At 39.7% G+C, this 22,351-nt stretch overlaps 1 long non-coding RNA gene across 2 annotated transcripts in view; it reads right to left on the minus strand.

The window, feature by feature from the left end:
• LOC143435688 (uncharacterized) overlaps window positions 1–21,913 on the minus strand; it is an 85,637-nt gene extending 63,724 nt beyond the window's left edge. For both annotated transcript variants that reach the window (XR_013106157.1, XR_013106156.1), the window contains exon 1: window positions 21,834–21,913. This is a non-coding gene — a long non-coding RNA (uncharacterized LOC143435688). The remainder of the gene's footprint in view (window positions 1–21,833) is intronic.
• Between the last annotated feature and the right edge of the window lie 438 nt (window positions 21,914–22,351).

Below are 22,351 nucleotides of genomic sequence, written 5' to 3' on the forward strand. Positions count from 1 at the left end.
CTCCTCAACCCTGTAGTCCATCCAGGGCCGATGTTAATATAATCACAGGCCCAAAGACATGGAATTTAGGAGAATATGACAGACTATTTGCCGAACTGACCACTGGCTCTAGTAACTTGATAGCATTGAACCTCACTTTTCAATTCTCCATTTTTACTCACCCGAGTCATCTTTCTTCGCCTGTAAAATAATTCATAAACACATGGGATAAATGTTATTATTCCCGTTTTGTAGGTAAGGCCATTGAAGATCAGTGGATTGATTTGATCAAAATCATAGAGCTACTAACAAACCGAATGTTCTTTTTATAAGTTCACATTTAACAGACATTACATAGAAAGATTGGCAAGGCATTTCAGAAAGACTTTCATTTATGTATATGTTTGACCAACTAATCTCACTTTTAGACTCTTACACCAAGTAATTCGGAATCTGTTGTACACACAACACCCCTCCCCCATACTGTGTGTGTATATGTGTGTTGCATGCACATGAGTGTTCAAATGTTTTTGCAGGGGCCGAGGATGCTGTCACTCGCTTTGTCTGTCACCCTCTCCTTGATACACAGCCTCACACTGAACTCTAAGCTTGCTACTTTACCAAAGAGCAGGACACGCTTGTTTCTGCCTTTCCATGTTGTGGTTACAAGCTCAGCTGTGTCTGACCTTTAACATGCATTCTGACACTAAGCTCAAGTCTCATGCTTGTGGAGCAAGCGTTCTTGCCCCACCCACCAAGCCCTCTCTCTGTTGCCCCCTCATGTGAGACTAGAAAAAAATTTCAAAAGTCCAGCAGAAATGACTGAGCAGATACTGATTTACTCCTAAGATAAATATTAAGAGACAGCCATTAACCATAATGTCAGAGGGATATCTTTATTGCCGTAAGAGGCTTTCACTGTGAACTGGCAAACCTTCTATAATATCCTGTTAAAAAATTAATTTAGCCATGCTTTAAGAAACCATATCTAGGAAGTCTAGATATAAAGGTGGTCTCCCTGGGGTGGTTGAATGGTGGCAGCTTTCATTGTCAACTGGTGATCTATAGTTTCAGAGTTTATTCCATTTATTTGTATCATAAAAACTACCACCATAACCACCAAATCATTTAGAAACATCACAATCCCAGTACTCAGAGTCAGAGGCAGGCAGATTTCTGTGAGTTTGAGCCAGTCTGGTCTACAATTCGAGTTCCAGGACAACCATGTTACACAGAAAAACCCCGTATCAAACAAATAAACAAATCTAACCCAACCAAACCCATCTCACACCCCCTAAACAAACAAACAAACAGGAAAAAGAAACAAAACAACAAACACTTAAAAAATAACTTCATTTTAGATTGAAGAGATGTCTCCATGGTTAAGAGGACTGACTGGTTTTCCAGAGAATCTGGGTTCAATTCTCAGTACTGACATGGTAACTCACAAATGCCTGTAATTCCAGTTTTAGGGGATCTGACACCCTCACACAGATATACATGCAGACACAAACACCAATGCACATAAAATATAAACAAGTAAATTAAAAACAAAAAATAACTTCTGTATTAGGGTTCTCTAGAATCACAGAACTTATGGAATATCTCTCTATATTGAGGGAACTTAGAGTAATTATTTACAGTCTGCAGTCCAATAACCCAACAATGGGCAGCTGTGAATGGGAAGTCCAAGAATCTAGTAGTTGCTCAGTCCCACGAGGCTAAGTGTTTTACTGGTCTTCTATATAAGGTGGAATCCTGAACAAGTAGGTTCCAACAGACGTGCTGGCAAGTAAGCACCAGCAAAATGAAGAAGAAAAAAAGACTTCCTTTTTCCATTGTCCTTATGTAGGCCTCCAGCAGAAGGTATAGCCCAGATGAAAGATGTGTACCTCCGTGCCTGGATTTGGAACTTGCTCTGTTGCAAGCTGGCCTTGAACTCAGAGATCTGCTTACCTCAGTCTCCTGGAATTAAAGGCAGGTATTACTTTGCCTGGACCTAAGCTTTTCATGGCCACTATGCATCAAAATCTGGATCACAGATGCGCCCTCCATTTCTGGATTGATGTTCATTCCAGATGCAGTCAAGTTGACAATTAGGTCTAGCCATCACCACTTCATTTAAAATAGCTCCCCCTAGGAATAACCAAGGCAGTAGAGAAAGGATAACTATTCCTCGGTCTTTGTCTGCTGCCCATGGATAAACATGCTGGATAGGTGCTGGTTCCTGCTAGGATCGCTTGCCCATTGCTCTACATTCTCTTATGCCAGCCTCCCCATCTACACTGCTGAGAAAATGCTGACATACTTGGAGAAACACAGCAGGGGTTGGGGTGTCTCTCTGCCTCTGGCTCTAAGGTGTGTATTAAGATAAAGTTTGATTTTAAAGGCATATAGGCAGGCCTGAAAGCACTGTGTTTTAATACTAGCAAGAAAAAAGGAGAAACTAGCACTAGACATAAGAAAGTACTGCCAGATGGAAAAAAAAGCAGGGGTTTGAGGGGAGGATCTTATAGAGCACGCTCTGTAAGTTGGCATGATGTGGAGTGAAAGATTCTGGGAGTTAGTATGAAAAGCAGAATTCCAAAATGGTAACATACCCAATCCCGCTAGCAGTATAATAGTACCGTGATTGGCTTTTGTCATTTCCATCTGAGATGACTCGCCAACTGATTATGAGTTCATCAAAAAGGCAAGTATTCAAATGTACAGACTCCGATCACATGATCCTTTCAAAGCATGGCTTTCCCAGGCTAGTTATGGAAGAAGGTGGAATTCAGAGAATTTGATGAACTGATGCTCTGGCCGAGGAGAGATGTGGCCATAGAAGGAGGGTGATGTCTAAAAGCAAAGAGTGATCTTTCACCAGCTAGAAACTTGAAAGAAAACAAAAATCTGGACCCTTACAGCCCTAGCAACACGTCTGGATTGCTGTCAATCCAGATGTGTACAGATGTGGATACTTATTCAACGTCTTTGTGTATGAGCCTTATCCAACCAACACCTTGATTTTAGTTCTTCATTGACAAGTTCTATTGTAACGGAGGCTGGCTCCAAACTCACTATGTAGCACTGACCCTCCTGCCTCCACCTTTCAAGTTCCGTAAATTACAGGCACGCGTCACCATCTTGGTTTGTCTATGTATTTGTTCTATTTTACTACTTTCTATGGGATGGCTTGAAGGAGAATTTCTAACTCATTTATCTCCCCTGCCTCAGCCTCTGCAATGCTGGCATTACAAATGTGTGGCCCATGCCTGGCTGAACACACTTTGATTCTAATTTTAAGAATTCCTAAGCAAAGACTCCAACTGAGCCTTCCAGGAGCCCTGAACTCCAACACCCTGAGTTTATATCTAGGCATTGCCTTAAGCTACTGTATGACACTACATAACACAGTCAGGAGATGCCATAGCAAATATCCTGTCCATTTCTATCATTTAATCAATATGGAAACTGACACTCAGGTAAATTGAGGGGTTTGAGGGGAAACTGAGGCAAAGCTAGGACTACAGTATGAGTTGACAGTATGCACAGCCCAGGGCTTTGTTTCCATTCTCCTTCCTTGCTCACAGCCATCACCCCAGGATAACTTCTATCTGGCATGCTTTATGGGCTAAGAGGGAAGAGAGGATTGTCATTTGAAGCCCCCACCAGCACTACAATTCTGATGTATTTCTTGATTCCTCCAAAATGAACTAAAATTGACATCGAATGCACAGACACTTCTCCAATTTAAAAACAATCAATAATATTTATAACGTTCACCCAAGATTTAATATGCTGACAATGCTGTGCGACCTACTTCGTTCTTCAATAAGTGACAATTTCAGTCCTCAATTCACTGAAGTTCAGCAAAATTTACTGCATTCAAATTCCCTACGAGGCTACATGTGGAGAGATTTTTCAGGGCTAGAATTCTATAATTTCCCTTAACCGAGGCAACTTAAATTGTTTGGAAAAAAAAAAAGTACAAGAACAAAAAGTTGAAAAACTTTTTTGTTGAAAAACTATCTTCAAAAGTAACCCGAGTTTTCACCTTGTCTCTGTGGCAGAACTTCATCACACTGTCACACTTATTCAATTCTGGTGACTTATTCTGAAGGCAATGCCATCGGTTGCGTTGCTAGCAATTGTCAAGACGAAGACAGATGCTAGCTCGTGCCTCTCCTGGGATTAATTAAGTAAGCATTGTTAATAAATGCAACAGTGCATGATGTGATGGATAACTAAGAGTTACTCAAAACAACGAGTTGCCAGAGGCTGGAAAGGTGGCTCAATGGGTAAGAACACGTGATAAACATAAATGAGAAACGTCTGCAAAATCTGGGTATGGCGGTGCGTTCCCGGAACTCCAGCTTAGAGGGGTGGAGACAAGAGGATCTCGGGGACTCAATTGGCCAGTAATCCTAGCTGCACCTATCAGCTTCCGGTTTGGTGGGAAACCCTGCTTCAAGGCAATGCCATGGAAAGTAATAAAGGAAGGTAGCTGACTTCCACCTGTGGCCACTGAGTGTGTGCTCACATGGCACAGGCTTGCCCCACACCCAAGTTTGCTATAATAATTAATAATAATAATAATAATAATAATAATAATAATAATAATAATAATAATGAAGAGGGGAGGAGTTTAATTGACAACTAAGCACAATTAAGTTCAGAGGTGTTTAAGGGACTTTTGAATCAAGTTGTGTCTGAAAAGGCCACATTTGAAGACAGTTTTTATGATTCCAGAACCATCACACCAAGATTCTCTTGCCCCTCCTTGTTTCTGCCTTTCCTTCTGTTAGAACTCCTAATGATGCCCCATGGGAAGCAGACGGTAATGTTGAGTGGTGGTGGACACCCCTACCACTTAACTGCCCAGGTCCACCAACTGTGGAGTTGCTCAAGAGAAACTGAGGCCATTAAATGCATCTAGAGGGTGCAATTGGTTCTTCTTTGATTCTTTGCTAATTGTTTTCCTCAGACTTTTGTACTCACTGGATTGCACAGCGTTTTTCTGTGTTTTGTAGATCTGAGGCTTCCAAGCTCTCGGGTCTTTGCAGGGTTTATCTGAAAGCAGTGAGTCCAATATACTGTCCCCATGGGGATGGTCTCCATGTTCTCTATTGGATAGCCCTTGATCGCATGTGACCATGAGTGCTTTGGAATGTGACCAGAATAACAAATCTTACCTGATTTATATTTCAACACAAAATGTGATGAGTGGCCATTATTGTCCCTAAGAAATAGGCTAGAATCCTTATGAGCTATTTAAAAGCCAAGCCAATCTGGAAGGAGTTTGCAAATTGGGTGTGGGTTTCTTCTGAAATGCTCATTTACTCTGCTGATCTTTCTCTCGCCTATACCATCTGGCTATCTACTTAAGAAATGTGTGAACTATAATCATACCCCTAATTGTGTCTTACAAAGTACCTGGTCCAGCACAAGTATTCCCTAAATGGGAGTTGTTGCTGCAGTTATATTACATGGGATGTCCTAAAAAGAGAGAGAAAAAGGTTTGTAAATACAATGTGTCAATCGTTTAAGAAGTAACACAATTAAAATTAAATACATTAACCTAATATGTTTTATCTGTGCTATCATGTTTAGTGATTGGCATGTACCTCAACTCCATAGTGTCTCATACTACACATTATAATCTGATAATCCAAGCACAGGTCAAGTGATGGTATTATATGTCCTGACACAGAGGTAGGACATGTTAGATGTGCTGTGTCATCAGACAAAAGATAACTTCTGCCTTCATGTAGTATTTGCATGTATTATTCTGTCTTTTCCCCTGAGTTTCATTGAGTAAAATGTACAACTGTGGGTAAAATTTAGAACCAGATAAATCTCTCTCTCTCTCTCTCTCTCTCTCTCTCTCTCTCTCTCTCTCTCTCTCCCTCCCTCCCTCCCTCCCTCCCTCCCTCCCTCTCTCTCTCTCTCTCTCTCTCTCTCTCTCTCTCTCTCTCTCTGTGTGTGTGTGTGTGTGTGTGTGTGTGTGTGTGTGCACATGCTCTCCTGAGGCTGCAAGAGAGCTAGCTGTTCCTTTAAGGCATTGCATGTCTGTCTTCCCCCCTACCTAGACTCTTCTGTCACCAGACAGAAATTTCCTAGTTTTTCCTTTCTCTGAGACACACTTTCCTCTTACCAAACCCTATTCTCTTTGGTGAGTTTTTTTTTTTTTGCGGGGGGGGGGGGGAGTTACAAAGAAAAACACCTTTTTCTGCAAATCTCTTGAAAAGCAAGAAAGCAAGAGTCTAAATTACAAGATGAAGATAGTAGCCACAATAGTATCTGGTCACTAGGACAGTGTTCCTAAAGACAGATACTCGCCATCTTTTTTCCACTCCATCTCCCTCTCTCTCTCCCTCTGTCTCCAGCTCTCTCTCTCTCTTTCCCTCTCCTTCCCTCTTTCTCTTCCTCCCATTCTCCCTGTCCCCCTCTTCCTCTTTCCCTCTCTCACTTTCCCTCATTTTCTCCCTCCCTCCTTCCTTTTATCTTGTTCTCCTCAGAACAAGACATATATGTGAGGCATATTTGTGAGAAGTCATCTGGAGATCAGAGATCAACTTTGAATATCATTCTTGTTTCTTGGGTATTGTCTACCTTTGTTTTTTGAGAACTCGCTAATTAGGCAAGCTCGGCTGGCTGTGTAGCCCCAGAGATCTGACAATCTCTGCCTCTGCAGCACTAGGATTTCTCATGCACCCTACCACACACAACTTTTTATGTGGTTTCTGGGGATTGAACACAGATCCATATTTGTTTGGCAAGCATTCTACTGATGAGACATTTCCCTAGCACCCACCCCTGCCTCATATATTCTGAACCAATATGCTTCCAGATTCAAACTCCTGATAACAGTGAAAGAGAATAAACTTCTTTGGTAAAAAGGGAGCAGGTTGGAAGCCAATCAGAGAATACAGTTGCTTGGCCTGAAAATCCAGGGTTGTAGGGAGGAAGAAACATTAACAGTCCACAAACAAAGATGTCTGTCAACCCCAAGGCTTCTCTGCCAGAAGATACATCACTGGAAAGTCTGAGTCTGATACCATTTCCCTCCACAGTGATGAGCTACACAGTCACCATCAGCGATGCAGAGGACTTACTGTGGAGATACTTTCTTATTTCATCTGAACCTTTTATACCCAAAAAACACTAAGGTATTTGCAATCAAATGTAATTCAACCAAGTTGGTAAAGTACTATCTAAGATAGAGCTAAAAACTTAATAACAACTTGGTTCAGAGGCTGGCTGTCATCAGCAAGCAGAAAGCTGTGCTACACAAAAACACAAGTTTGTGTGATAGAGCCTTGACAGTCTTGCCTACACACAAACCAAGGAAAATAACAAGCCCGTGACAGCTACAACAGCAGCAATTTCCAGCTTCTCGCTGATGAAATGCACTTTGCAGTCATAACTCTTGCATAAATCTGTGTCGCGACTCTTCTTGTTCTAATTCTGAGAGCCAATGGATCATTGTGTAGACCCTCTACCTGAAAATGAGCCCAATAACACAGGATGTGCACTGTCATTGAGCTAGCGCTGACATTAGGGGCTTGGTTGCTGGGGTTATTAACAGATATTTTTTCACCTAGAAGCACAGACTAAAATCAATCATTCTGATAACTAGGCATGGCATGAGCTGTCTGCACTTTCATTTCGATTTGATTAATCACACAGACAGAGACCTTTACCTTAAAGGAGCAACTGTTCACATTTAATCACAACTAAACACTCATGCATAACATTAGGCATTACTAAATTTGGCTACAATGTATGCCTTCTATTTTAGCAAATATATTTAGGGTAATATGGCTCTCTGCATCTAAATACACGGCTTCATTCAGTTTATACATATTAACATGGAAGCTAAGTAAAATGATTTAAGCTTATACCATTTATCATCTATTTATCTCTTGTGAAGTTGCCATTAGATCCGCATATTTTATTGCACAGTTTATCCTGATAATGGAAGCACATTTGTATTATTAGCAGTATGTGTTTTCTATAAAGTAGGGCATGCTGGATATCAGATTTCATCATGTTGTGCAGTTACTTCTTGCCAAGATTTGGTTCCATTACCTGTCAGTTGCAGCTGGTTTCCCTGAGGCCAGCAAAGACTGTCATTGGTGCGGGATTTATTTTAATTGAAATGAAGTTGGGAACAAGTGACTATATTTCTTGTGATTCCCCCAACAATGCTCCCCCCAAAACATAGCACACAGAAGTCTCTCATATGTCATTACTACAAGAGGAAACTGATTCAAACGAGTTGCTTATATTAAAGGGCAGTCTACAAGATGGGAAGGTAGAACTCTGAATTCTTCAGGATGGCAAGGGGGAGAATCCTGTGAGAAACAATAGACCTCAGAGAGGGGTTTGATGTATGATTGGGGGAAGGGATCGTCAGAATGAGGGAAAGATAGAAAGGTCACTTCATGTCTAAACCAAGCATGCAAATTCACTTCCAAGGCCAGCTAGCATATCTGCTGAAGTATGTATACAGCTAAAAACTGAATGGAGAGGGGATAGTACTAACGAAAAGAAAAACTTGTTCTCCATCTGTTTGATCCAAGGAAGATGGAGTTACTGGGCTCCAACTCTAATCACCCAGGTCATAGACGATGGAAATGGTCTAAAAATCTAGCTCCCCAGGAATGTGCCAATACGCTGGCTTAAACATTGTATGCGGAAATGTTTCCTCACATCTTCCTAAAGCTCTGCTTCTTTCTTTTGACTGTTTTTCAATATGGGTTTGTATTTCCATGTGTGTACCGATGTCCCTGCCTCATGTATGTGTAGGTATGTATGTGGACGTCCAAAGTCAATCTCAACCTCACACTGCTTTTTCCCAGGAGCTGTTGACATTATTTTTTGAGAGACAGTCTTCCACTTTTGTATGGAGCTCACCAATTCAGCCCAGGCTGACTGATGAAGGAACCCCAGAGATTAGCTGTTCCCATCTCCCCAGAGCATGAATTACAAAAGCATGCTACTATGACAGGCTTTTATATATATGCTCCAGGGACTGAACTCGGGTCCTTATTCTTATGCAATCAACAACTTAATGACTAAAGCATCACTGTAGAACACTTGCCATCTTTAACTTTGATTTCAATGGCTTCTCAGTTCCCGGACTTTGTTGGTCTTTTGGTAAGTGACTGATCTCTATATTTGAGTCCACTCAAGCCATCCAAGGTCTCTCAGTTTTAGTTTCCTCCTGCCTAAGTTATAGCTCAACATCAGCATGGAGTTCCAGACTATTTCAGGTTGAACCTTGCCCATTTTACATCATAAAAGGTAGGTGGAACAATTTAGTTGCTATCTTATAAAAGAGATCAATGCTAACCGAACATAGAACATACAGACATAAATAAAATGAAGGATAGCTTCTATAAATGATTTGAAGGGAAATGGAATGGAGTGAAACTTTTTGGAGGTAGTCAGAGAAAATATCTCTAAAGTAATATTTGAAGTTCGAATTCTTCTGGATCAATTAAAGCTGCTCTCTTGCAGAGGCAAAACTGCTGGTCACATGAACAGCGTAGGTAGCACTTTGCATCACAGACCAGGTGAAGCAGAGGAGAGGAAAGACTAGGGAAGGTATCTCAAGAGCAAGGCAGAGGTGAGAGTAGAGGCACAAGGGAGGGAAGTAGGCAGACCAGATCCTCAGAAGAATTATAAATTACCATTAAAGAACTGAGATTCCATTCCAAGTTTCTTACATGGCATATTGTCATCAGGCTAGAAGACACCTTTGGGACTCATCCCATCTGTCAGGTAGCAGGTAATTCTTTTTGCTTTTTATCCATGCACCAACTTTTGCAAGTAAACTTGACTAATGTTTGTTTATAATCAGTGAGTAAGCTGTTACTTCAATACTGCTGCAGTGGAGGAGGCCCCTTCAAGGCATGTTAAATTAACTGATGTGAATAAAAACAATGAATAAAAATACCTCCCTCCTTTAATGAGTACAGCAACTTCTGTTTCCCTGGGCTTTTTTCAGTCCCATAAGACCTTTTAAAGTGGAGCGAGCGTGTTCTGGTTCAAATGCTAAAAACATAATCTTGTCTCTCTCTCTCTTGTTGGGTTATGTTTTAAGAACCCATTTTAGATCAATCTTTTTGAGCACAAAAGTTCCTTGGCTGACACATTCCCAGCTCCACTGCCAGATTGCCTGTTTCCCCCTAAGGCAGTTCAACAGAACCAAGAAGACCCCTCTTTGTAATGATACTCTTCACTCAGACCCTCCCAGCTCCAGGATGGTGGGTAAAAGCTTTTAAAGTTCATAGTACCTGATATTTGGGTAAAAGACCATTCACTTTCCCAGTTTTGTGACTCTACTGTAGGCTATAAAAAGTCTACATGCCATTTACAGACTCTGTCCACATCTTCTGTGTGAACCATCTCTTGGGTATTGGACTCTGCACATGTTCACTTTATAAAGACAAAGAGGTAAACTTATGTGATGAAGGCGAGATTTCATTCCAATCCTGTGATTAACTTGCTTTTTAGCCAAGTAAAACATGTTTCCCCCTGAAAACATTATTTTTAGTTGAAAGATGACCTCCAGGGTTCCTTCTAATTCTCTTTAATCTATCAACCCCTGTCATACTGTAATCCTGGATTCAGTACAATGCAGATTTTAGTCATGGCACACTAAGATGCTGTTATAAATAGGATGAACAGTTCAAAGGCTTGTAACAAATAGAGATATACTCTTTCTAATCACTCAGTGGCCCAGGACAGGTATTCTAGATAGGGCAACAGCTCTACTCCCCAGTTCAAGTCAAGAAAAGAGTCTGATAATCCAACCACTAAGGTTACTCCGCTAAAACCCTCCCAGCCCATGAGAAAAGGGATAAGCTATGGAGTTGGAGATGGCTCAGTGGGTAAAAGTACTAGCTAAGCAAACATAAAGACCTGAGTTAAAATCCTAGCACTTAGATAGGAAGCCAGGAATTATTGTCCTTGGCTGTACCAATCACAACATTGAGGGACAAAGATAGGCATATCCCAGGAGCTCACTGGTCAGTCAGCCTAGCCAAATCAGCAAGCTCCTGGGTCGCTAAGAAGCCTGGTCTCAAGGGAACAAGGTGGAGAGCAACATAGGAAGACACTCAGTGTTTTTGCTCTAGCCTCTACACACAGGCACTTGCAATAGCACACACATATGCACATACATAAAAACACCACACATGCGCACACGCGAGCGCATACACACACACACACACACACACACACACACACACGCATGCATGCACGCATACTCTCATAACTGTAGCACACACAGGAGAAAACAGAAGCAAAAAAGAAAAAGAGAGAAATAGAAAGAGAAAAAGAAAAAGGACAAGCTGAAGTCTAGCACCCAAGAGTCCCGCATGATCTTGCTTAGGTATAAAAGAGGCTGCACAGTGTAGTCTCAGACTGGATCCAGGAACAGCTTTATTACTGGGGAAGAAAAGCAGAGAGGATTCCGCAAGAAAGGAGCAGCCTCTGCTGTACGCATGATGTTTCAAAGACTATAAGGCTTTTCAAATACTGCAAGACCATTGTTTAGATTTCCTATTCTATAGAAGCAAAGACGGTCTCAAAGAGCTTAAGGAAAACACAGGCAGAGAGGCTTACAGCTGGTGACCGTTCTGAGCTTCAGTTTTAGGACTTGTTGGTCAGTTTACTCTCTTTTATAAATACCAAGTAGAAATATGTGCATAGTGGGTAGTCATGAGTACAGATCTGCATAGAATGGCTTTTGAAGAACAAAGATCTCTTATTCTGGAAAAGCAGTAAGGAGAGCTAAAACATGTCACTAGCCTGAACTTAGACTGCAATCATTGTATTGAGATGACTCTGCATGAGAATTTAACAATAAAAACCGAGGGAAAAAATCATCAAACAGTGTCTAATTAAAAAACAAAACAAAACAAAAAAACAAACAAACAAACATGGGGTTAGCTGATGAACTGCTTGCAGTAAGGCATTTATTCTTTTTTTTTTTTTTTTTTTTTTCTGTCAACCACAGAGGGCTTATAAAGCACATGGGGAGGGTTATGTCTGCGAGAAATCTTCTGACTGGAGGTAATAATTAATCAGATAAAGAGGCTAGAATCTGAAAAATACCCAAAATGAAGGCATGCCCTGTTTGGGCAGTCCCACTCTCCTAGAGAACTGCTGGTTCTGTGCTGGCTGGGCATATTTGCAGATTGCTAGAAAGAGCAATATATTTCCCTTCTGTCCTCAGCCATCATGCACACTCACAAATCATTTGATACTTCAACTATTTTATGCTCACTTATGAAAATCCATCCATAAAACCGCCAATGAACCAACCTGGTGCCTTTTGCAGAATCATCAAGCGATGTCTAAATACAATTTTGAAAAATCTGCCCTGATTTCTTCCTTCATTTAAGTAATGACTCTATGGAAGCAAAAGATCCCCAAAGAAATGTGTATCTATTCCCAGTCCTAACCTTCAGCAAAGACCATCAAACTTCAATGCTGCTTCCCTGCCAACTCCTTCCCTGTGCACAGTAATTTCATTTTGTAAAAGTAAAGATTCCCCTTTGCACAAATACGCTCAAAAGAGGCCATTTGGATAAGGGACCACCTTTTATGGTTTCCCAGATCTATGGAAGGGATGTTACATTGTGACAAGTCTCCACACCTGGCCATTGTTCATAAAGCCTAAGTCTCAGGAAGGAGACATTGATAAAGCCCCCAAGTCAATGATAATATGCCGGACTGGACAAAGTAATCTATGATTTTACAAGTTAATACAGGTCTAACTGTGCCCTTTCTGAAAAACCACAGAAAAGCTTATCAATAGACATGATTCTTCATGGAGAATTTTCAGATTTATTATCACCCTATGCCCTGTCATAACAACTTTCTCTGCTAAAGTCCCTTGGACCTTTCCTCCTAATTCATTTTTATTCTAGACACTCAGAGGCATTACAGAAACAGTACCGGGTACATTTTGTCATCATTTAAGGCAAAGTGGAGATTTTTCCAAATCATGCCACTGCAGCCTTTAAAGAAAATCCAACTATTACCAACTTCTTTGAGTAATTTTGAGTACCATTTTGCTTTTATGCCCAAGCCTGTCACCAGCTGGATATATTTATCGAGCACTTTTGTGTTTACAACATTCAATTCAATAGATAAAGAAGGAGTAAGGGGGCACAAATGGAGCAATTTTTTACCGTCTAAAGAAAAGCACCTGATCTACCTCAAATTGCATGAGTACAGTCTGTCTTGATGCTAATTATTGTGACCTTTTGTTTGTAGGGGGGTGCTCAAGGCTGAGCCACAGTGTCACCTTGAGCACTGAGATAAATATAAGCAAATATTGGCCACAGCTGCATTCCCCCAACAAACTGAACGGAAATGGAAATGTGAAACTCAGTCTTCCCTTGGCTACAGCCTATTTATGCATAGGAATGTGCACATGCAAAAGGGAAGTCCCTTGTTTTTCTCCTGACTCCTATGTGTATGACTTCTTCAGATCATCGGTAACCATGAAGAAAAGAAAAACAAGCATCGAAAATGACACTAAAGCCCTCAACAAGGGACTCAAGGTGGAGTGGGGTTGAGGTAAAGTATTTTAGCAGGATACCGCTGCAGATACTGAGACCCCTCAGTCTCCAATCACTGCAGCTCATTGCTACCCAGATGAGAAAAAAAATGCCCCAAATTTATCATTGTTCCTGGAGAAATTGTGGTTTCTGTTTACAGTCCTTATTCTCATTAACAAAAGAATTTTTAAAAAGCTGTAAGAAGAAAGTTCAAGGACAATTTTATGATAGTCTGAGAGAAACCGCAGTATGGGCAAGCAGACAAATCTGGTTGTGGTCAACGGGGAGGGAACATCAAGAAAGGGTCATGACGTTTGAATTAGTCGCAGAGAGCAGAGAAACAATGAAGGAGTCCAGAGGTCAGAAAAACCAAACATAGGAGCATGGAGCCGCAGATCTAAGTTCAGAGGGCACCTAACACCAAGATCTTATATCCTGGGGCAAAGTACTACAAGAGGGACACACTTTCTGAGCTCTAGTTTCTAATAAAAAAAAAAACAAAAAAACAAAAAAACAAAAAACCTAGAGGTAACTTTTAAGGAGGGAAATACATTCCCGAAGAATGGAAGCAGGCTAACAAGCTGAGGAAAGAGCCTTAAAGCATCCAACCAGGAGATATGGGGCACTTTATAGCCCTCGTTTTTTTTTTTTTCTGTTTGCTATTTGTAGGACACAGACACACACAGGGACACAAACATGCACACACAAGTGCATACACACACATACACACACACACTCACAAGAGCACATACACACCCATGTGCACACGGTTCAGTTTGTCTGCATTGTGCCACACCCCAGCATCCACTGTTTCTCATAACTTCTAGCTCCTTCATCTCCTTTTTCTCCTAATAACATAACTGAGCTATGTACAAAGCCTCATTGCCCATTTCAGGACAAGCTAAGGTTCCCGGTGTCTCTAACAGAGAAATCAGTGGAGACATCTCCTATAGGTGCTCATTCATTTTAAGAGCACTTGCTTGACAAAGAGAAGTCTTCAAAATGCTTGAAAGCCAACAGGGTGATTTTCTCACGGGAAATCAAGGTAGCTATGTAGGAAATGTATCTTTAGTAGGTATTTGTCAGATCTACCTAGCTTCCAGGCTTGCATGTCATGCACTGAGTTTAAATTTAAAAAAAAAAAAATCTGTTCTGGTCAACTCTGAGTTAGTTTTTGGTTTCTTTGATCCTCACCTCCCCGATATCCAAAGCATTTATGTAACATATTATTCTTTTATTAGAAACTAGAGCTCAGAAAGTTGTCAATGTCAATCACAAGGCCAATATTTATGCATTTATTCACTATATATTAGATAGAATGATAGATAGATAGATAGATAGATAGATAGATAGATAGATAGATAGATAGGTAGATAGGTAGATAGCTAGATAGCTAGATAGCTAGATAGCTAGATAGCTAGACAGATAGAGAGACATCTAATTTTAGGATTTGGGGATCCTTTATATATTGGACATCTCATTTCCTGCACCTTCTGACTTGGCTGAGACATAAAATAAGAAAAAGACAAAATTAAATTTTCAATTTTTTCATTCAAATCATTACAAGAATCTAGATAGGACAGTGCATATCTCTAATACGAGCATACAGGAGACTGAGTCAGGAAGTAGCAAATTCAAGGTCTATTCAAAGTCTATGCTTTATAGCAAAACCCTGGTGCAAAAATAAATCAGTAAATATGCAGGGCTAGCATATAACATTGATTCTTATGTTTAAGAAAAGAATAATTTCTTCAAGCTGAGTGTCCAACTTAAGGAGAGTTACAATATAATCTTTCTGATGGCAAATTACCACAGCTCTCTCCTGATTGTTGCAAAATTGAGCACACACAACAATACAGAGCAGAAACTCCAAGCAGGAAGAGTCAGAACACACTTCTTATCTCCTAATCTACCATTCGATCTCTGGACACTGGTGTTTTCCCTCAGTCTTTTCATCTTTGCAGTGGGATACTGCTTCAAAGTCTAGTACCTGGGTCTAAAAGCAGAATAATGTATATTATTTGAGATATAGTTTGTAAGCATGTACTTCTTCTCAACCCAACACATCTCAGTTGAGCCACACCCCTCAACTCTTCCCCAAGATGAACAATTTATACAATGATGACTTTGATAGGTTTGTCCCCACGTGCAGGGATCTATAAGATTTGAGAATAAATTTCCCTCCACTGGAGCTATGTTGACAATAGTCTAGAGAATGAATCATCTAGAGAGAGGCCTAAACTATTAGAAAAGAAAATGCTATAATAGTAGTATACGTCATTATGGAAACATAAATGAAGATGTAATCAATTCTATTGATGTGCTGTAAACTCCAGTTAGTTTTTTTAAACATTAGACACATAGCCAATAATATAGATAGATAAATAGATAGATAAATAGATAGATAAATAGATAGATAGATAGATAGATAGATAGATAGATAGATAGATAGATAGAGATAGAGATAGATAGATAGATAGATAGATAGATAGATAGATAGATAGATAGATAATATATATATGTATATGCATACATATATATGTCTTAGAGCCATTCTCTTTAGTACAGCCTTTTTTCCACTTTCAAAATAAATTTTTCATTATCTTTCCACTAAATCTTCATCTCCTCTCTTGCATTTCATGAACAGGCATGGCCATACACATATTCATAGGCACAACTATACATATTTGTGTAAACATGCATGTATACCTATATGTGCATATGTGTCTGTCTCTTGGCAATCTTTTTCTTTGCTATTAAAGGCACATTTGCAGCATATTTACCTAAACACATAGTCTCCTGGAGGAAGACGATGTTCTAAAACTTTACTTCCATGCACCTACAGGTCCAGAATATAAGTGGAATGTATGGCTGTCCCACAGGGACTGGGAAGAATGACTTTCTTTCTTTCCTCATTCCTGCTCATGGAAATGTAGACTTTGTGGTTGGCATCGGTGTAGCCATTACAGACTTCAGTGCAACTTAGAAATCTTGGGTACATATGATAAAATAAGATGGAAAAAAAGCCTGCTTTTGTTGATACCATGACATGTTGTAGAACTTGGGACGTAACTTCAAACCTTTCCTGAAAAATCAATTTCTGTCTCTTTTTTTCTTCAAACAGGCATATTCTTGCAAACATTCTTTTATATACAAATCTTTTCAGCTTGGGCCACACTCTCATCTTAAGGCACAATCTATATTCCTTTTCCTGTTTTAAGGAGTCTAATCTTTGAGGCTTTTCTGTGATTCTGAACTCTGCAACACATTGCTGTCTGAGCGTTCTCCCAACATAACTACGTTGGGCTCTTAGGTTCAATGTGACCCTGGCTTTCCCCACTTCATAATGTGGAAAGATGAAAGAGTCTTTCTGTAAGTCTGTTTCAACTTGATTCCAAAATTCTCTTGAATAAGACTATAAACTAAGAACTGCATAGCTGTGGGGTCTATTTCAGCCACAGATTTTGTCATATTGGTGAAACAAAGATGATGTGAAGGTGGGACCTTGGAATACACTGTGATTCATTCTGCTTCACGTATGCCCTTAACCTGATCCCACTGGTGTAGGGTAGGGATCTCATAGATCCCCTGTCATCTTTGCCTAGCACACCACTCAGAATACTCTACTTCCATTGTATATGGTGGGGAATATAAACTGCCTGGAGATTTGCTTAGACTAAAACCTGTTTAACTTGGATAGTGGGGTATATGTTAAAGTTAGGCATGGAGCCACTGAGGTATTTTAATTAGCCACACTGCTTCTGCTCACTGAATTGAGGAGAAGACCTCAAAGAAGAGACAAGCAGAACACTCACATTTTCATTCTGAGAAAGCTATCTTGTTATTATTTGGGGAAAACAAAACACACCTTTCTAAAGTATGCATGTTAGTCACCCAAGCAAAAACATAAAATTCTCTCTATATACTTTATATACAAAGGAGTTAAAATTGAATTAATTTTTAATAAACAGTTAAACAACAGTCAAATCTGCTAAACGTGGAAAAATTTCAGATGAACCTTGAGAATATATTATACAAAAAATACAATGGACTAAGAAATAATAAAAAAAACCAATATAGTAATATTCACTAAGGTTAGAAGAAATTTATATTTACATTTCTTTTAACAAACTAATGTGTCCCAAATATAAAAATTCATTGAATATAAATACAAACATGATTCAAGAAATTATTTACCTCTAATAGGTAAATAATTACTGTGCTATCAATAATCCAATAGCTCAAAAATTTAGGAATAAGCATGGTTGTATCTGAATCTTTCATAGAATCTTCTGGACCAAAGCGCTTATAGAAGGTGCCCTAATTTAAGTTCTCTGATTCTGAGATAAATAGTATTCATATCCTTTATTCAACCAGTGGAGAAAAATACGTTGTTTATTATTTTGAACAGTCTCCAGGTTCCATTCTACCAATGGAAGTAGAGTATTCTGAGTGGTGTGCTAGGCAAAGATGACAGGGTATCTAGGGGATCCCTACCCTACACCAGTGGGATCAGGTTAAGGGCATATGTGAAGCAGAATGAATCACAGTGTATTCCAAGGTCCCACCTTCACATCATCTTTGTTTCACCAATATGACAAAATCTGTGGCTGAAATAGACCCCACAGCTATGGAGATGGTGACACATCTCCAGGAATATAGAGTTCCCCAGTAGCTTTTTTAAATTGCCATTTCAAATACTTATTAGCACTTAAGCTGTTGGGTGATTCTTTAGTATTTCTTTGAAATGGGAAGGAGAGAAAACTCGGGATTTGATGAAGTTTCTCACCATGCTAGATTAGAAATAGAAGTAGGCTTAGATAGAAGAAAAAGAACTAAGATAAGACAAAAGAAGCCAATGCGAGCTAATGGCTCAGATGGAATGGGGAGAGGAGAGATGCTGAAATGCATTAGCCTCAGGATTAAAAGCTTGGGGTAGGAATCCCACATACAACTGCACTGGCAGGACATTGAACAATAACTGGCTGCAGAAGAGGAGAACATGCCTTCCAGTTATCTACTGCTGTGTTACAAACCAGTCTGCAAGGTAGAGGCTTAAAACATCTGTTCTACAATTGCTGCACACATTTTGGCCCAGGATTTGGACAGGGCTCAGCTGGGTGCTTCTTCTGTTCTGGGTAATGTCAGCAGAGGCCTTTAAGTTGCTTTCAGCTAGAAATATAGTAGTATTGAGGGTTGGCTTCCCAGCAGTGTGATTGGAAGGGAGAAACAAACCAGGACTGTCAATCAGAGCAGCTATATATAAGGTTTCTATCAGATGGGATTCACGGTGGTCAGAGTGATGCGTGACACATTAGAATGCTTGGAGTGTTCAAAGGGAAGCAGGAGAACTATGTGGACATGTTTTAACCTTACAGATCCTAGAATGTTCTTTCATATACGCGAGTGTGTGTGCACGCGCACATATGTATGTGTGTGTGTGTGTGTGTGTGTGCATATGTGTGTGTGCATGTGCGAGTGAATGTGTGTAGAAAGTAGCAAGCCAACTTTCTAGGGGGCAATCTGAAAAAAAATATGACTGCATACTCAATTACTACTTAGGGCTAAATGGCAGTAGATATGGCTTTGTTTGTATCAAAAAAAAAAAAAAAACTGAAATAAGCTAATGGGCTTATATAAGAAATGTTTGCCCCTGTGTGATCTCGCTGCTCACACAGTGTGGGAGAATAAATGACAGGAGAAATTAACTTTAGCTCTTTCTGTGAAGTTGATCAAATTATTGAGAGCCCCTGATGTTGATCTATATATAGCACACACTATATATGTCCCCTGAAGCCCGGATGGTCCCTGTCCCTAAGAAGCTAGAAGGGCATGGCGGCAAAATAAATAGCTAAATAGAGTTACAAAACATATGGGGAGATTTATAACATGTTAGAAATTCAGACTTCCGGGTAGACATATGATTAATCTTGCCAGCTCAAATTCAGAGGAAACTTCAAAAGGAGATATCTAAGCAAAATTTCTATGAAGGTGGAGAAACAGAAAGTGGGCGTAAAAGCAGATAAACCTAAGCAGTAACTCTCTTTGACACTTTATAACTCTCTTTCTCTCTCTGAATATGTGTCACACGTGCACATGTGTGAATGTGTGTAGATGCTTATGTGCATGCATACCTCAGTGTGTGTGTGTGTGTGTGTGTGTGTACTATGAAACGTTTAACATGTTGAGAATGAAGAAATCAAAATTAGAGATAAAGCCACTCCATACAGATGATCTGAAGCTAGAAGCTAGAAGCTAGAAGCTGACCTTTGAGAAGTTCAAGTTTAAGTCTAACATGTTTTAAGAACATCCACCATGATGATGAAGTTGAGAACCTGCCTTACTCTAACTGAAACTGAAGTAACCAGTAAACTCAAAACCATTTAGTACGTGTCCAGAAGTCTTGTGAGGATGAACTAACTAACACTCCTGTTTCTTGAGAATCAAGCTCTTTTCTCCCTGGCTTCTAAGAACACTTGTTTGGATGTACTTCCAGCATCTCCCGTCCTGCTGAATGAGAAGCTAGTCCCTCTTGACAGGCTAAGAACATACTCCACAGCCCTGTTATCTGCTCCAATGAATATATATTTGACAGGCAACACTCCTGTTACAGCTTTAAGACCCCCCCCCACCTCTGTTCAACCAGTTCTGAGAGAGGCCAAGATATGCTTTGTCTTTGGCATCTAATTCTGGCTTTTTTATTACAGATTTTATATCAGTTTGGCGTTCTTTATGTTTTTGTTGCCTTCTACATTGTTATAAATCCTTTTTTGAGCCAGAAACAACTTCTAAACCTTCCAGAAGCTAAGCTTCTCAGTGGTAAACCACACAAAATGAGGCCATCACATCCTAGTGTCACATGGTAGGTCCTTTATGAATATCACAGATGCACACACACAGACACACACACACAGAGAAGGGTTGAAGCTCTCTTATCTATACATACATACATGCGTTGCCCTTATCTATATGTATACACATATGTTGATGTTTCCTTACTGATGTGTCTATATATATACACAGACATAGATTGAGGTACCCTTATCTACACAGATTGGGGCCATCAGTGTTTGAGATATGAGGATTTTTGCACAAATAAAACATGATGCCTTTGAGATAGGACCCAAATCTAAACACAAAATGATGTTTCATATATACCTTATGCAAAGGGCTAAGGAGAATATATTATCATATTTTTAGTATATGTCTGATTTGGCTTTAACATATGACCACAAGTTGAAATTTATCACTTGTTGATGTGATTTCAAAAGAAATTTTTGTGTGTTGGGGATAGATGTTCAGATTAGGAACATACAACCTGTTATATTGTTTTAAGTACCCATATGTAATGATTAAACACCTTAAAAGTTTGCATCAGATAACAATAAAGCAAGGCATGAAAAACGTTTGTGTCTGAAGAAGCAAAATATCTCTAAAAGGATCAAATTAAGACTGTACTCAGATGAAAAAAATCACCTGGGACAGATTAAATATTTTACTTAGGAAAAAGTTACTAATTCTAATTTTTCTTTCATAATAATAAAAGAGAAAGAAAGAAAGAAAGAAAGAAAGAAAGAAAGAAAGAAAAGAAGAGAAAGAACTGCCTTTGTTCTTCCAAACCATTTGAGGAGATATAATAGCAAGGCAGTGTGTGTGAACAGATTGAACAAGCTGATACCCATTGTTTGTGGTACATGATCCACCTGGGTGGATGAGAGCTTCAGCCAAGTGGCTGTTCTGCCTAACCCAATAGGTTACCTGAGCCACAGAAGGATGCTTGGGTGTTTGACAAGCTGCAATGGATTTATTACGCTGGACACTCTCCTGCTTGAAATAGCCTTTGTAGCTGACCCCTTCGTGGCACCCTTTATTATATGAACAAAATTGCATTTGCCTTCAAGTACTGCAGAGGCTTGGTAGAAAATTAATTTTATTTTTAATTAGGAGCTGGCTCGTGTCATCTGCCTCCTATCTCACCCTGTCAGCACCACTGGGGCAGTGTATTCGACAGGAGTTTCTACCTTTCTAGCAAATGAATCAAATCGGCATTTTTGACGTGATACCTATTGTGTTGTACATGGGTGTTACACTTCTCACTTCTCGAGTCTTCCATATTTATATTTTGTTCAAAAGAATGGGGGAGTGCTTAAACAATATTTTGACAGTCAAGCAGAAGAAGGAAAAAGGAAAAGAAATTTCAGCCATTAGAGCAATGGCTATCAATTTCTGACTGAACATGAGACTCACCTGCAGAGCTTTTTGAGAACACCACTACACATGTCATACCTGTCGCCATTTTTCTGAAAGTACTCCAGGAGATCTAGTGTGCAGCCAGGCTTGAAAGCCACAGGGCCAGAAGAATCTTCTATACTGTAGAGAGAGGAGTCTTGAGTCATGAATTTTGAGAAAAAAAAATTGTATTCATGGTTTAATTTATTTGAGTCTCTTCAATAGCACATGTAACACCATATAAAATATTTCAAAAAAAATTAATTGCAACCTGAGTAAGTCTTAACTGCTAGCCACGGACATATGGCAGGCCTAACACTCTAATGGAGGTGCTGGCTACTGTAAAATAGAGAAGAGTTTACAAGTACTGAATGGTTTACCAGAGCTGCTGAATAGTGTAACTCAAAGGCCTTCATTTACATATCCATATGAGAGGCGCTGATTTTTGTGTGATTTTACAAAATCTAAAAGAATCATGTACTGTATTCATGGCTGCCTTTGCCCTCCTCTAACTTCCCCTGAGGCTCAGGGTAGCACCATGGTAGTCAGGGCTACTCCTGAGTTTCTACTGAATG

The sequence above is a fragment of the Arvicanthis niloticus genome, chromosome 22 (assembly GCF_011762505.2).
Source record: "Arvicanthis niloticus isolate mArvNil1 chromosome 22, mArvNil1.pat.X, whole genome shotgun sequence".
Taxonomy (NCBI): domain Eukaryota; kingdom Metazoa; phylum Chordata; class Mammalia; order Rodentia; family Muridae; genus Arvicanthis; species Arvicanthis niloticus.